Consider the following 14891-nt stretch of genomic DNA (forward strand, 5'->3'; position numbering starts at 1 on the left):
CGTATGTCTCTCATACACTGCTGGTAGAATGTAAAATGGTAGAACTTCTATGGAAAATAATTGAGTAGTTTCTTAAAAATTCAAATACATACTTACCATATAACCCAGCAATCACACTCCTGGGCATTTATTTACCCAAAAGGAAAATTTATGTCTGCACAAAAACCTGCATATGATTGTTCATAGCAGCTTTATTTGTAATAGCAAAAAGCTGGAAACAACTCAGTATCCTTCAGGGGATGATTAAACAAATTGCAGAACAACTCTATAACGCAATAGTACTCTATAACGCAATAGTACTCAGCAACTCGGAGAAGGCAATGGCAAGCCACTCCAGTACTCTTGCCTGGAAAATCCCACGGATGGAGGAGCCTGGTAGGCTGCAGTCCGTGGGGTCGCTAAGGGTCGGACACGACTGAGCGACTTCACTTTCACTTTCACTCAGCAACTAAAAACAGTCACTACTGGTACATGAAGCAACTTGGATGGATCTCAAGGGTATTATGCTAAATGAAAAAGTCAATCTCAAAAGATTATATCCTGTATGATTCTATTTATATAACATTCTTGAAATGACAAAATTGTAGGGACAGAGAACAAATTAGTCGTTGCCTGGAAATAGGAAAGGGTGGTAGCGAGAAAGGAAGCACAAGAAAGATGTGGTGATAAAAACAGCTCTATATCGTTTTGGTGTTTTGTTTTCTTTTTGCCATACTGCGGGTCTTGTGGGATGGGATCTCAGTTCCCCAACCAGGGATCTGAACTCACGGCCCCTACAGTGGAACCACAGTATCCTAACCACTGGACTGCCAGGCAATTTCCACAATATCTTAACCAAAGTGATGGCTACATGAACTTATACATGTGATAAAAATGCACAGACAATAAAAATACATGTACATGTGCATATACAGACACGAAAATGAGCACATGTAGAAACTGGTGAAATGTGATAAAAGGCTAATGAGTATACCAATGATAACTTTCCTTTTTCTTCTTTTTAGATCACTTGTGCCTTTAAAAAATTTTATTTATTTATTTGGCTGTGCTGGGTCTTCATTGCTGAGTGCAGGCTTTCTCTAGCTGCAGTGAGTGGGGGCTACTCTCTAGCTGCGTTGTGCAGGCTTCTCATTGCAGTGGCTTCTCTTGCCAAACACAGGCTCTAGGGCATAGAGGCTTCAGTAGTTGTGGTACATGGGCTTAGCTCTTCCGAGGCACGTGGGATCTTCCTGGATCAGGGATCAAACTGGTGTCCCCTGTACTGGCAAGAGGATTCTTAACCACTTGACCACTAGGGAAGTCCAACGTCCCAGTTTTGATACTACCAGCTACATAAGATAGCAAGACACACACCCCCGCCAGCCCCTGGTGAAACTGGCTACAGTATGTAGAATTTCTACACTACTTTAACTTCCTGAGCTGCTGCTGCTGCTAAGTAGCTTCAGTCGTGTCCGACCCTGTGCGACCCCATAGATGGCAGCCCACCAGGCTCCCCCGTCCCTGGGATTCTCCAGGCAAGAACACTGCAGTGGGCTGCCATTTCCTTCTCCAATGCATGAAAGTGAAAAGTGAAAGTGAAGTCACTCAGTCGTGACTGACTCTTAGCCACCCCATGGCCTGCAGCCTACCAGGCTCCTCCTTCCATGGGATTTTCCAGGCAAGAGTACTGGAGTGGGGTGCCATTGCCTTCTCCCTGTGAGTCTATAACTGTTTTAAAGTTTAGGGATTCCCTGGTGGTTCAGTGGTTAAGAATCCACCTTGCAATGCAAGGGACACCAGTTCAATCCCTGGTCTGGGAAGATCCCACGTGCCACAGGGCTACCGAGCCAGTGGGCCACAACTAATGAGCCCGAGCTCTGGAGCCTGCAAGTTGCAACTATTAAGCCCACGCTCCACCACTACTGAAGCCTATGCACTTTAGAGCCTGTGCCCTGAAACAAGAGAAGCCACTGCATCGGAGAAGCTCCTAAACCACAACTAGAGAAAGGCTGTGCACAGCAACGAAGACCCAGTGCCACCATAAAATAAAAATAAAAAAATTCAAAGCTTAAAAATGCATTATAGTCACATGCGGATGTGTGTACAGACATCATACATACAAGCATATGCATGCCTTAAATCAGCCTCAAACTTGCTCAGTCCTCAACTATACAATACCAACTAATCTGATATTGACGTGTTACCATGTGAGTAAAACCTCCATTTGTGAGCCCCATCATGAATTATAAAATTGACTCAAATCACTATTTTGTGCTGCTTGCACTGAGGATAAGGCTTTGAGCTTATGCTTCTGTCGCTCACTGGCTAGAAGGATCTTGTGCTGTGTCTCAGCGAGCATTTATGGACACTGACTACAGGCTGGGCACTGTTGTAAGTGCTTCACACAACTAACTTAATCTTCTCAACAATCCCATAAGGGAGGGACTATAATCAGTCATACCATTTTATAATAATCGAGAAGAAAAGAAGACATAGAAAGTTAGGTAGCTCGCTGAAGATCACACAGCTCCAAAGACAGTCCCAAGAGTTAAACCTTGGCATTCTTATCCAGAGCCCTTGAGCTTATTAAGCAGTTTGTTCTCTGTAACCTCTCTAAATTTCAGCTTCTCCTCGATAAAATGGTGTTAACATATATAGATGTATTAAGCAGATCAAACCAGTCCAGTCAATCCTAAACGGAATCAACCCTGAATATTCACTGCAAGGACTGATGCTGAAGCTGAAGCTCCAATACTTTGGCCACCTGATGTGAAGAGCCGACTCACTGGAAAAGACCCTGATGCTGGGAAAGACTGAGGGTAGGAGGAGAAGGAGATGACAGAGGATGAGATGACTGGATGGCATCACAGACTCAATGGAGATGAGTTTCAGCAAATTCCAGGAGATGGTGAAGGACAGGGAAGCCTGGCATGCTGCAGTCCATGGGGTTGCAAAGAGTCGGACACAACTTAGCAACCGAACAACAACAATATATACAAGTAAGAATATATAAAATAGGATACAGCACCTAGGAAATGACAGCTTAAAAAGAGATTAGGAAAGAGTTACAAATTAGTAAAGCTGCAGAAGGCCTATTTGATGGGCACGAGGAACCCTGCTCAATTCCCTGTGCTCAACTACCAAGTGAAAAAGTCAACTGTCAACTGGAATGGTGTTTTCAAAAAGCAAAATAAAACATGCATTAATCTCTAAATCACGACTCTGGGTGAAAGAAACCAGACATAAAAAAGTAGATACTATATGTACATTCATATAAAACTCTAGAAAATGAACACTAATCCACAGTGACAGAAAGCAGATCAGTGGTTGCTTACAGCAGGGAGTCAACTCAGAGGGGTGGGCTACAATGGGCACAAGGAAGCTTCTGTAGTGCAGCAGCGTTAGGGGCTCAGTCGTGTCGGACTCTTTGCGACCCCACGGGCTGTGGCCCACTAGGCTCTGTCCATGGGATTCTCCAAGCAACGATACTGGAGTGGATTGCCATTCCCTTCTCCAGAGGATCTTCCCGATCCAGGGATCGAACCTGGGTCTCCTGCACTGCAGGCAGATTCTTTACTGTCTGAGCCACAGGGAAGATCCCCAGGAAGCTTCTGAGGTGATAGTGATGATGGTTTCACAGATATATACTTCTGTCAAAACTCAAGCCGAACACTGTTAAATGGGTACAGTTAACTGTATTCAAATCATACCTCAACAGAGTTATGTAAAAACTAAAAGCATTAATATTCTTCAAAGAAGCAAACTGCCCTGATTATAACTCTAACAATTTTTAACTTCAGCAAAGTAAAAATTAAATGAGTTAGCCAGCATGCTGCCAAGTTGAGAATAGATATAAGGAACACAGACTATCAAAGCTCTATAAAGGAGGAAAAAGGAATCTTCAGCTGATAAAATTTTAAAAAGATTCTTACTGAGTAATCCCCTAAGCTGCAGTACTTTTATTCACTAAATTAAGACCAGGGTATATGAAGTTTACAAACTGAAAAATAACTTTCTAAAATTAAATTTCTGGTTTCTTCAACAAAGGTGAAAGACAGGGAACCTTCTATTCTTTGTTCAAATTCAAATCAACCAAGCTTTTGTGCTCCTATTCTCTTTCTTCTTTGAAATTTCCATTTCCGTTACCCTAGGAACCTTATGGCTGACAAGCCTTCAAGCATAGCAACAGCCCAGGCTTAGCAAGGAGTGTGAAAGGGCAACAGAGTCAAAGGCCAAAATGTGATTCATGAGAATCAGAATGCCAATCTCTGTCTCTCTACAAAGAGTCTGATAACCTTAGAAACTGTATCCTACTGGGTTTGGGAATATTATGACTAAATTCACTAAATGTGAAACCAAATGTGGAACGGCCTTGAAAATTCAAAAATGGTATTCATTCTAGTTTAGATCCAAATTAGAGTAAGAAATTATTTTTAAAAAACATTTTAGAATAACTTTAAGTGATGTAAAATAAGACCTTTAAAAACTTTTTTGTAAGAATAAAATTCTAAAGAGAAAAGGTCTAAAACTTTAAGAATTGCTTTATATATATATATATATATATAAATTCTACGTTTGTAAAATACCTTTAGTCCCATAGATTTGCTTTTCTTTTACAAATTTATTTGTTAATGTCTTATGACAGCATATTAAATACTTCCCAATATTAGTTCAGTGAGCTAGTTTGCAGAAATATGACTTTATCACAGGAGTATATTTATCTTAAGTCAAAGGGGAGCTCCTGAAGCAGCCCATAACATTGACTTTTCTTCAGGAAGTGAACTTTTAACATTTCAAGTATCATAAATGGTTGTGAATTAGAGTCTGTCTCAAAAGATAAAACTTTACAAACCAAACTCATCTGAATTAATACTTTAATTTAAAATAAGCATTTTAAGGCATTCTTCTAAAGTGATCTAAAATGCAAGAAAATCAATTAAAATTTTAAAAGTTTACTTTTTCCTAAAGTCAGAAATAACTAAATGCAATTAATTCTACACGACGTGTGTATTTGTCACGTTTTTCAATTTAGAAGTTTCCTAGTTCCTGGCTGATTTCCCTGTCACGCGATAGGCTCTTCAATCCCCTTCACCAGGCTGTTGTTTGCTGAGGGAAAACCACCTTATTAATACTAACCTAAACAGAAGATGATAAGTCAGTCTGCTGGATAATGCATGTATCCTAAAAATATAAGCCATGAATTTAAAGAATAAATACAATCAAAGAAATTTCGTTTCCTCAAATGCCTATCCACAAAATGTTAATCACTGGTACAAAGGGGTATTAAATTATAGTATCCTCTTAAAAAACAAAACAAAACAAAACCCTGCCTTTCAAGGTCAATTCAAACATAATCTGCAACTGATCCTTTCCACACTTGATCCTTTTCTCTTTTGAATCCTCTCAGCACTATATGCCTTTTTATGGCATTTACCAAGTTCTTCCTTAGGTTTCAGTCATCCAGATAAAAACATATTTAATTAATACTAGGTCTGAGACACTGCAACTGGGAGCTAGACAAAAAAGGACAGCTGGGATTTTAAAAAATAAAGTTTCTGTGCTAATTTTACTATTTAAAAAACACAATGTGTTTCTTACAAAAAAGTCAGAAAACACACACATTAAATGAAAAACACAGAAAACACAAATAAATCGTGTTAATTCAAGAACAATCACTGTTGGTCTTGACAAAAATCTTCCCAGATCACTTAATCTACATGAACATGAATACACTTCTTTTCTTCAACAAAAACAGGATGATACCACATATATTATTTTACTATCTATTCCTATTTTTTCCCTATTAATTAATGTATCAAATTTGGCTTCCCCGGTGGCTCAGTAGTAAAGAACCCACCCGCCAAGCAGGAGACGCTGGTTCCATCCCTGGGTCGGGGAGATTCCCTAGAGGAGGAAATGGCAAACCCACTCCAGTATTCTTGCCTGGGAAATCCCATGGACAGAGAAGCCTGGAGGGATACATCAAGTACAACCATTAGAATTTGACAGGCAAAGATGGAGATGAGATTATTTAGGCAGAAAGAGAATGAGAGGTCTAGAGATAAGAAAGCTGGTTTGTTTTACTCCTTTACTATACTCCTGACAAGTGTAAATACATAATGTTGAAAGCTTCAAGTCTCTTTGACCTTTCCCCGCTCCAAAAAAAAGGGCAAACGAAAACACTGGTGTTCACAGGAAAGTGGTATCTTACTCCTGTCAGGACTACCATTACTAACCCCAGCAAACCCACAACTATTTACAATTCCACGAGATCATGTGCTTAGGTACACCTCTATAACCACAACCACGACTGACTACCACCTCTTCCGGAATTCACAGTTTATAGAGTTCATTAACTCACTCAAACATTTATTTAGCAGTTATTATGTGTTAGGTACTATGTTAGCCGCTGGCCCTACAAAGATAAATAAGGACCCCAATAGCAAGTTCTGCTTTCAAAAGCAAATGTCCTTCAGTTGGGCCTGAACTAAAACATGAGGACAAGTACGTATCCAACACAACGGCTATCATTCCAAAACAAAAACCCAGAAGGTAACTAGTGTTGGTGAGGATATAGAGATACTGGAATCCTTGTGCATCGCTAGCAAAAATGTAAAATGGACCAGCTGCTATACAAAACAGTTCAGCGGTTCCTCAAAAAATTAAACAGGATTATCATGCTATCCTCAAATTTCACTTCTGGGAATACCCCAAAAAAACTTAAAGCAAAGACTGGAACAAATATTTATACATCTGTATTCATAGCAGCTATATTCATAATAGCCAAAAAGTGGAAGGAACTCAAGTGTCTGATGAATGAATGATTAAACTAAACGTTGGGCATAAATATACAATCACACATTACTCAGCCTTAAAAAGGAAGGAAATTCTGACACTTGTTACAACATGGATGAATCTTGAAGACATTGTGCTAAATGAAATAAGCCGCTCACAAAAGGACAAATATTTTATGATTTCACTTAAATGAGGTACTGGTGTCGTCAACTTCCGAGAAAGAAAAAAAGTAGAATGGTGGTTGCCAAAGGTTGAGGGGAGGGGAGAACAGGGAATTGTTGTTTAATAGGTATAGTGTTTCAGTTTCAGAAGCTGAAAAAGTGCTGAAGAAGGATAGTGGTAATGACATACCAAGGTGACTGTACTTAACGCCACTGAACTGCACACTTAAAAATGACTGGAATGGGGGAATTCCTTGGTGGTCTCATGCTTAGGACTCCGAACTTTCAGTGCCGGGAACTGGGTTCAATCCCTGGTTGAGGAATTACGATCCCACAAGCTGCATGGTATGCCAAAAAAACAAACAAGAAAAGGTTCAAATGGTAACTTTTAGGTTATATATATTTTGCGTACATGTATGCCAAGTCACTTCGGTCATCTCCAACTCTTTGCAACACTGTGGATTGTAGCCTGTCGCACTCCTCTCTCCACTGGATTCTCCAGGCAAGAATACTTGATTGGGAAGCCACGTCCTCCTCCAGGGGGTCTCCCCAACCCTAGGCTCGAACCCACACCTCTTGCATTGGCAGGCAGTTTCTCTACCACTAGTGCAACATGTATATTTTGCCACAATTAAAAACAAATTCTGAGGAACATTATCTATAAGTGCTACTATGAAATAGCCAGGATATATTGCTAAGTAAAAAAACAAGGTAGAGAAAACAAACAGTATGACACTATAACAAAAGAGCGTGAAAGAATATATACCTATCAATTCAGTTCAGTCGCTCAGTCGTGTCCGACTCTTTGCGACCCCATGAATCACAGCACACCAGGCCTCCCTGTCCATCACCAACTCCCAGAGTTCACTCAAATTCACCTCCATCAAGTAGGTGATGCCATCCAGCATCTCATTCTCTGTCGTCCCCTTCTCCTCCTGCCCCCAATCCCTCCCAGCATCAGAGTCTTTGCCAGTGAGTCAACTCTTCGCATGAGGTGGCCAAAGTATTGGAGCTTCAGCTTTAGCATCAGTCCTTCCAGTGAACACCCAGGACTGATCTCCTTTAGAATGGGCTTGTTGGATCTCTGTGCAGTCCAAGGGAGTCTCAATTATACAGACATTTTCTATAATTACTATAATTTTTAATGGAAGGATAAACAAAAAGCTTTAAAAAAACAACTACCCCCAAGGGAAGGAAAGAATAAGGTTAGGATTCAGCTGGTAAAGAATCCACCTGCAGAAAATTCCTCAGTCGGGAAGATCCCTTAGAGAAAGGATAGGCTATCCACTCCAGTATTCGTGGGCTTCCCTGGTGGCTCAGATGGTAAATAATTTGCTGAAATTCGGGAGACCTGAATTCTCTCCCTGAGTTGGGAAGATCCCTTGAAGAAGGGCATGCCTACCCACTCCAGTATTCTTGCCTGGAGAATCCCCATGGACAGAGGAGCCCGGCGGGCTACAGTCCATTGGGTCTCAAAGAGTCAGACACGATGACTGACTAAGCACAAACACAGTCCAGAAACTAGACTCCTCTGAATGTACCTTGTCGCATATATCAAGTTTTTAAACATGATTATAAAATACATTTAAACAAAAACAATTTTAAGTCCTTCCTCAAAATGAAAAACAAACCTAAACTGTGTATTGAGTTAAACCAAACAGAGGGGTACTTAACTCTAAAACACAGTAATCTGACTGCACATCCTTGGTGAAATACATCCTAAGGACATAAGAAATACAAAGAAACCTTACAGGGCTTTCAGTAACGATACTGATATTATTCTGAAAGTACGTAATGTCTGTATATCATAAGCTTTTGGCATGAGAAGAAACCAAAATTCTAAAATATTAAATAAAAACTCTCCAATATTATTTAATTACAAGTTATCAGTATAAACGCATGCTGAACTGTCTTTTTTAAAGAAAGCATTTCCTAGCTCCCTCTTTGAAGAGACCTGGAAATTACTAACCTAGTATCAATAAGCATAGCACCCAGAGAGCAGTCTGTAAAAATCCATGAAAATTCTCTCCAACTAAAAATAGAACCAGCACTTCCTAAAGAAAGTGATAATTCAAGTTCTGAGGCAGAATTTTATGAAATAAGGTTGGATCATACCAGAAAGCAAGGAAGCTATCAGAAACCACTAGGGTAGTGTCAAAAACACTTAGGAGCTATCTTGAAGAGGTGCTCACTACCAAAAACAGAGCAGACTGAGCCACAACAAAACAACAACTGCAATGGCCTGAAACACACAAAATATGGTAAAAATCCATGAGTTCACTTGAAAGGAGAACAATGATATCTGAAAGGAGAAAGATCTCTTTAGTCGCTTTTGAAAGATTCGTGTGAATCAATTTGTTACCCTAAAAACTAACAAAGGAGAACAGTTGCATATTTACTCTTTTTTATATAGACTGCACATGAGAGTAACTCAACAGTCCAATAATCAAAATGAGAAAGTTTCTGTTTGAAGTATTCTAGCTGAGAAATGAAGAACAGAATATCACCATTTAACAAGCCCCTAGTTAAATTATAGAGTAAAAAGCAGATATTACAGTGCCTTGGAAGTACTCTTTCAAAACAAAAACAGAGGAACATGGTCAAAAACACCACAGGGAAGCAAAATAAAGTCTGAGAAAATCTGTAGGGCAAGTGTGTTACAAGTAAAAAGGAAGAGGGGAAATAGAAGGAGAAACTATAAGAGACATATCAGTTCAGTTCAGTCGCTCAGTCGTGTCCAACTCTTTGTGACCCCATGAACCGCAGCACGCCAGGCCTCCCTGTCCATCACCAACTCCCAGAGTCCACCCAAATCCGTGTCCATCAAGTTGAGGATGTCATCCAACCATCTCATCCTCTGTCGTCCCCTTCTCCTCCTGCCCTCAATCTTTCCCAGCATCAGGGTCTTTTCCAATGAGTCAGCTCTTCGCATCAGGTGGCCAAAGTATTGGAGTTTCAGCTTGAACATCAGTCCGTCCAATGAACAACCAGGACTGATCTCCTTTAGGATGGACTGGTTCGATCTCCTTGCAGTCCAAGGGACTCTCAAGAGTCTTCTCCAACACCACAGGTCAAAAGCATCACTTCTTCTGCGCTCAGCTTTCTTCACAGTCCAACTCTCACATCCATACATGACCACTGGAAAAGCCACAGCCTTAACTAGACGGACCTTCGTTGGCAAATTAATGTCTCTGCTTTTTAATATGCTCTCTAGGTTGGTCATAACTTCCTTCCAAGGAGTAAACGTCTTTTAATTTCATGGCTGCAATCACCATCTGCAGTGATTTCTGAGCCCAGAAGAATAAAGTCAGCCACTGTTTCCACTGTCTCCCCATCTTTTTGCCCTGAAATGACGGGACCAGTTGCCATGGTCTTAGTTTTCTGAATGCTGAGCTATAAGCCAACGTTTTCACTCTCCTCTTTCACTTTCATCAAGAGGCTCTTTAGTTCTTCTTCACTTTCTGCCATAAGGGTGGTGTCATCTGCATATGTGAGGTTACTGATATTTCTCCCGGCAATCTTGATTCCAGCTTGTGCTTCCTCCAACCCAGCGTTTCTCATGATGTACTCTGCATAGAAGTTAAATAAGCAGGCTGACAATATACAGCCTTGACGTACTCCTTTTCCTATTTGGAACCAGTCTGTTGTTCCATGTCCAGTTCTAACTATTGCTCCCTGACCTGCACACAGGTTTCTCAAGAGGCAGGTCAGGTGGTCTGGTATTCCCGTCTATGTCAGAATTTTCCACAGTTTATTGTGGTTCACACAGTCAAAGGCTTTGGCATAGTCAATAAAGCAGAAATAGATGTTTTTCTGGAACTCTCTTGCTTTTTCCATCATCCAGTGGACGGATGTTGGCAATCTGATCTCTGGTTCCTCTGCCTTGTCTAAAACCAGCTTGAACATCTGGAAGTTCACAGTTCACGTACTGCTGAAGCCTGGTAGTGATGCTTCCTAAGCCCCCCTTGACTTCACATTCCAGGATTCCTGGCTCTAGGTGAGTGATCACACCATCGGGATTATCTGGGTCATGGAGATCTTTTTTGTACAGTTCTTCTGTGTATTCTTGCCACCTCTTCTTAATATCCTTTGCTTCTGTTAGATCCCTACCCTTTCTGTCCTTTATTGAGCCCATCTTTGCAAGAAATGTTCCCTTGGTGTCTCTAATTTTCTTGAAGAGATCTCTGTTGGTGCTGCCGCTGCTAAGTCCCTTCCGTCGTGTCCGACTCTGTGCGAACCCACAGAAGGCAGCCCACCAGGCTTCCCCGTCCCTGAGATTCTCGAGGCAAGAACACTGGAGTGGGTTGCCATTTCCTTCTCCAGTGCAAGAAAGTGAAAAGTCAAAGTGAAGCCGTTCAGTCGTGTCCAACTCTAAGCGACCCCATGGACTGCAGCCTACCAGGCTCCTCCATCCATGGGATTTTCTAGGCAATAGTACTGGAGTGGCTTGCCATCTTTCCTTTACTCCTTTGCTTTTCGCTTCCCATCTTTTCACAGCTATTTGTAAGGCCTCCTCAGACCGCCATTTTGCTGTTTTGCATTTCTATTCTTGGGGATGGTCTTGATTCCTGTCTCCTGTACAATGTCCGTTGTACATTGGAGACAACTGTACTGCATCTTGTACTTGGCAATTTTGACAGTTCAAAATGGTGTGGGAAACTCAGGAATGAGCAATCTTGTTTCTATCAAAAGCCACAATACTTGGGGAAAAGACAGACATCAAGTTAAGAACTTACGAAACATTTAATGTGTGTGTTTGTGTATAAACGCGGTTTTGTAAAGTAAGAGAAATAAACATACTAACAAGGATCTTTTCTCCAATTTAATAAATGGACATTCACCCCATTTATTTGAACATGTTCCAATTTCAATCGAAGTATTGAGGAGGAATTCTCTCTACACAATGAAAGAACACCCAACTGGTTGGCTGTGAACAATAATAAGGAAATGTGAAATAACCCACATTCTGCAATTTCTCTCCTGGCATCCTGAGCTCAATACCATATATTATTTCATTCAAAGCACTCATTTTGATTTCACCAAACATCAGTACAGGAATGAACCTGAGGCAGCCTTGAAGCCTGGGTCTGCTGAACGATGCTATACCTAGGAAATGTCTTTCAACTCATCCAGTCCCACAAAGAACACTCAAGAATGTGCCGGGGTTACCTGCTCCAATTATTTGCTCCCACTACTAGCTGGCAAGCTGATCCAAAGTTCCTGGATCAGAGACAGAAGGGTGTCATCAGCAGACAAGTCCTTGTAAGGATCTAAGAATCCTTCCTTCCATTTGCAAGTGTGCTGTGTTGATGGCTGAATTTCCATATCCTCTGCTATTACAGAAACTTTACACTCTCAGACTGTCAGGAGACTCTGTCAGTGGAATCACTGTCCTGATGTGACAACCAAGCCAACTACCCCCGACATCACTTCCTATCACCAAAGCTTTCTCTTACTCGTCTAGGTGCTCTCCCTAGAATGAGTGAAATTCAAAAGGATGCAGTCTCACTGCCAACAAAATGTCTAGCCTATATGGGCATGTTTCCAGAGAGGACACAGACAGCTCACCATGCCACCATTATGAAAGCCCCAGGAGCCCACAATGAGAGATGCAAATTCATGTGAAACAAATACATTGTCTTTCTCGTACTTTCTCTCTAGGGTCACTTAGAAATGAAATTTGGAACAGAAGTAACACTGGTGGATCATCTATTCTGCATCAAGCATTGTGCTAGCTACTTAAATCTCTCATTTAATCCTAATAGCCATTCGAAGTATTTTTGTTATCAGTGCCTTTTCACAAATGAGTTTCACAAAGATGCTGAAGTGAAGTGAAGTGACTCAGTCGTGTCCGACTCTTTGCGACCCCATGGACTGTAGCCTACCGGGCTCCTCCGTCCATGGCATTTTCCAGGCAAGACTACTGGAGTGGGTTGCCATTTCCTTCGCCAGATCACAGAGATGGCAGGTGACTTAAGTTCAAAGTCTGAAAGCTACTACGTGAAAGAGGCAAAAGTTAAACCCAAATCAGGACATAAATCTTTATGACTTATTTCTTACAACTCTATTTGCTTTCCAAAGGAGTTATACTGACTTAAAATGATACCAGAACCAAAGATATTCCTCCTTCATTTCCTTTGGTGAGAGAACTGCGTAGTTTTAATACCCAGCAGGGACTACCATGCCTGGAACCAAATTCCTATATGAAACCAACACCCATTTTCATATACCCAATCTAACAGTCTATACCAAATCTCTCCTTACCAGGTAGACTTTGTGTAGTCAGTGGAAGAGGAGAAATATTTTATTCAACCTCTACAATATTGTCAAGTATTTAGACTATACAAGTTGCCCTCTACGTTTCAAAATCTACGAATAATAATCTTTCCAAGATTTATGTTCGTTGACTTGGAAGTACTAAACCTTTGAATTTTACTATAAAATGAAGATTCCAAAACATGTAGTATTCAATTTGCTGAAAGCACTGTAACAAAGGATTAAAGACTAAAATTACAGTTCAGGGTCAATGCATGTTACAGGATACTCGGGGCTGGTGTGCGGGGATGACCCAGAGGGAGGATAAAGGGAGGAGGGAGGTGAGAGGGGGGTTCAGGAGGGGGAACTCATGTACACCTGGGGCGAATTCATGTCAATGTATGGCAAAACCAACCAATATAATATTGTAAAATAAAAATAAATAAATAAATAAATCCAAAAAAAAAAAAAACTTTAAATTCTATGTACTATGTAGCTACATTAATATTAGAATGTGGGAAGATGGTAAAAGCTATCACTTTCAGAGAACTTACTCCAAAAGTACTGTGCCAAGTACTTTACAAACGCTTCATTTTGTATCTTCCAAAGTGTTAACTCTATTTTACAAGCAAAGTGACAATGGTAAGAAAACTCAAGTAACTCGCCCAAAGTAATACAGACAGAAAGTGGTAGCTGCTGCTGCAGGTTATACAACTCCAAAGCTTTTACCTCTTATTGTCACAGTTTACTGCCCCTTAATTCCTATCTGGTAAACATATCTTTGTCCACAATTCTAAAACCATTATTGAAACACATACGAAATTATTTAAACCTATTATTAACTATATCCTTTAATTTGTCATAGCTTCTAAAGTAAAATAATTCAAAAGTGCCTAAAGAATCATCACTAGAAAAATTCAAGTAAGGCAACAGATTTTCATGAAGTCCTGAGAGGTCAAGAACAGATAATTCACACAACAAAACCTTTATCACTGCTTGGGAGTGGCTGTTCTTAAATTGATGTGACGATAGTAAGACCAGGATACCATCTTCAGTATTTAAGACAATGTAAATACTGTAAACCCACCAGCCTAAAGGCTGAACCAAAGAACCCATTTTCAAAATCATGTTCCCTTCAATATTTACTAAGTGAATTATGAATATTATTATTATAGTCTGCTCTTTAAAGTCTTATTATCAAATAGCAGAAAAGATGTAACCATAACTTGGACAATTTAAACGTCTCAAAGGCTATTACTTCCCCAGTTTCAAGCTTTCTAATTTCTTCATAAAAGAGTAATATCTGAAAACTAAGATGAGTAACATTCCCCAAACATGAAATCTTCAACCTATCAGAGTCTGAACCTAAATACATAACTTTTGTATGTATGAGATGCAGTTAAAAATAACATATTAGTTTTTCCTGTTGTTTATCAAACACATTCATTAGACTGATTAAAAGGGCAACACAAGAATAATTTTCTACGACATGCCAAATAATAGATGAAGTCTTACCTCCATTGCTAAAGCTGCCGCCTGTTGGTCATAATGATTCAGAAGATTGGGCATGAAGGCAGTGTTATAAGGCAAATCGTGGCACATCCTCAAGGTAACAGGCTCAAAGAAAACAAACTGTGCCCACCTATATGGCCCACAAACATTGTCAAGGGCCACAGACACAAGACAACCCAACTCACAGCC

At 40.3% G+C, this 14891-nt stretch overlaps 1 protein-coding gene across 12 annotated transcripts in view; it reads right to left on the reverse strand.

The window, feature by feature from the left end:
• Nucleotides 1-14891, reverse strand: part of LOC129557506 (spermatogenesis-associated protein 31E1-like) — a 171878-nt gene that overhangs the window by 145991 nt on the left and 10996 nt on the right. For 3 of the 12 annotated variants that reach the window (XM_088837851.1, XM_088837846.1, XM_088837845.1), the window contains exon 1: nucleotides 14706-14841. The exons of 5 other annotated variants lie outside the window; for them this stretch is intronic. The gene's annotated coding sequence lies outside the window, so the exon portion shown is untranslated. Of the gene's footprint in view, nucleotides 1-12820; nucleotides 12932-14705; nucleotides 14846-14891 lie in introns of those variants that run through there. 4 more of the 12 variants (XM_088837847.1, XM_088837848.1, XM_088837855.1 and 1 more) reach the window with 4 other exon arrangements.

This window comes from Moschus berezovskii, chromosome 7 (genome assembly GCF_049115385.1).
Source record: "Moschus berezovskii isolate FMDL1 chromosome 7, NW_MosBer_1.0, whole genome shotgun sequence".
In the NCBI taxonomy this organism is placed as follows: Eukaryota; Metazoa; Chordata; class Mammalia; order Artiodactyla; family Moschidae; genus Moschus; species Moschus berezovskii.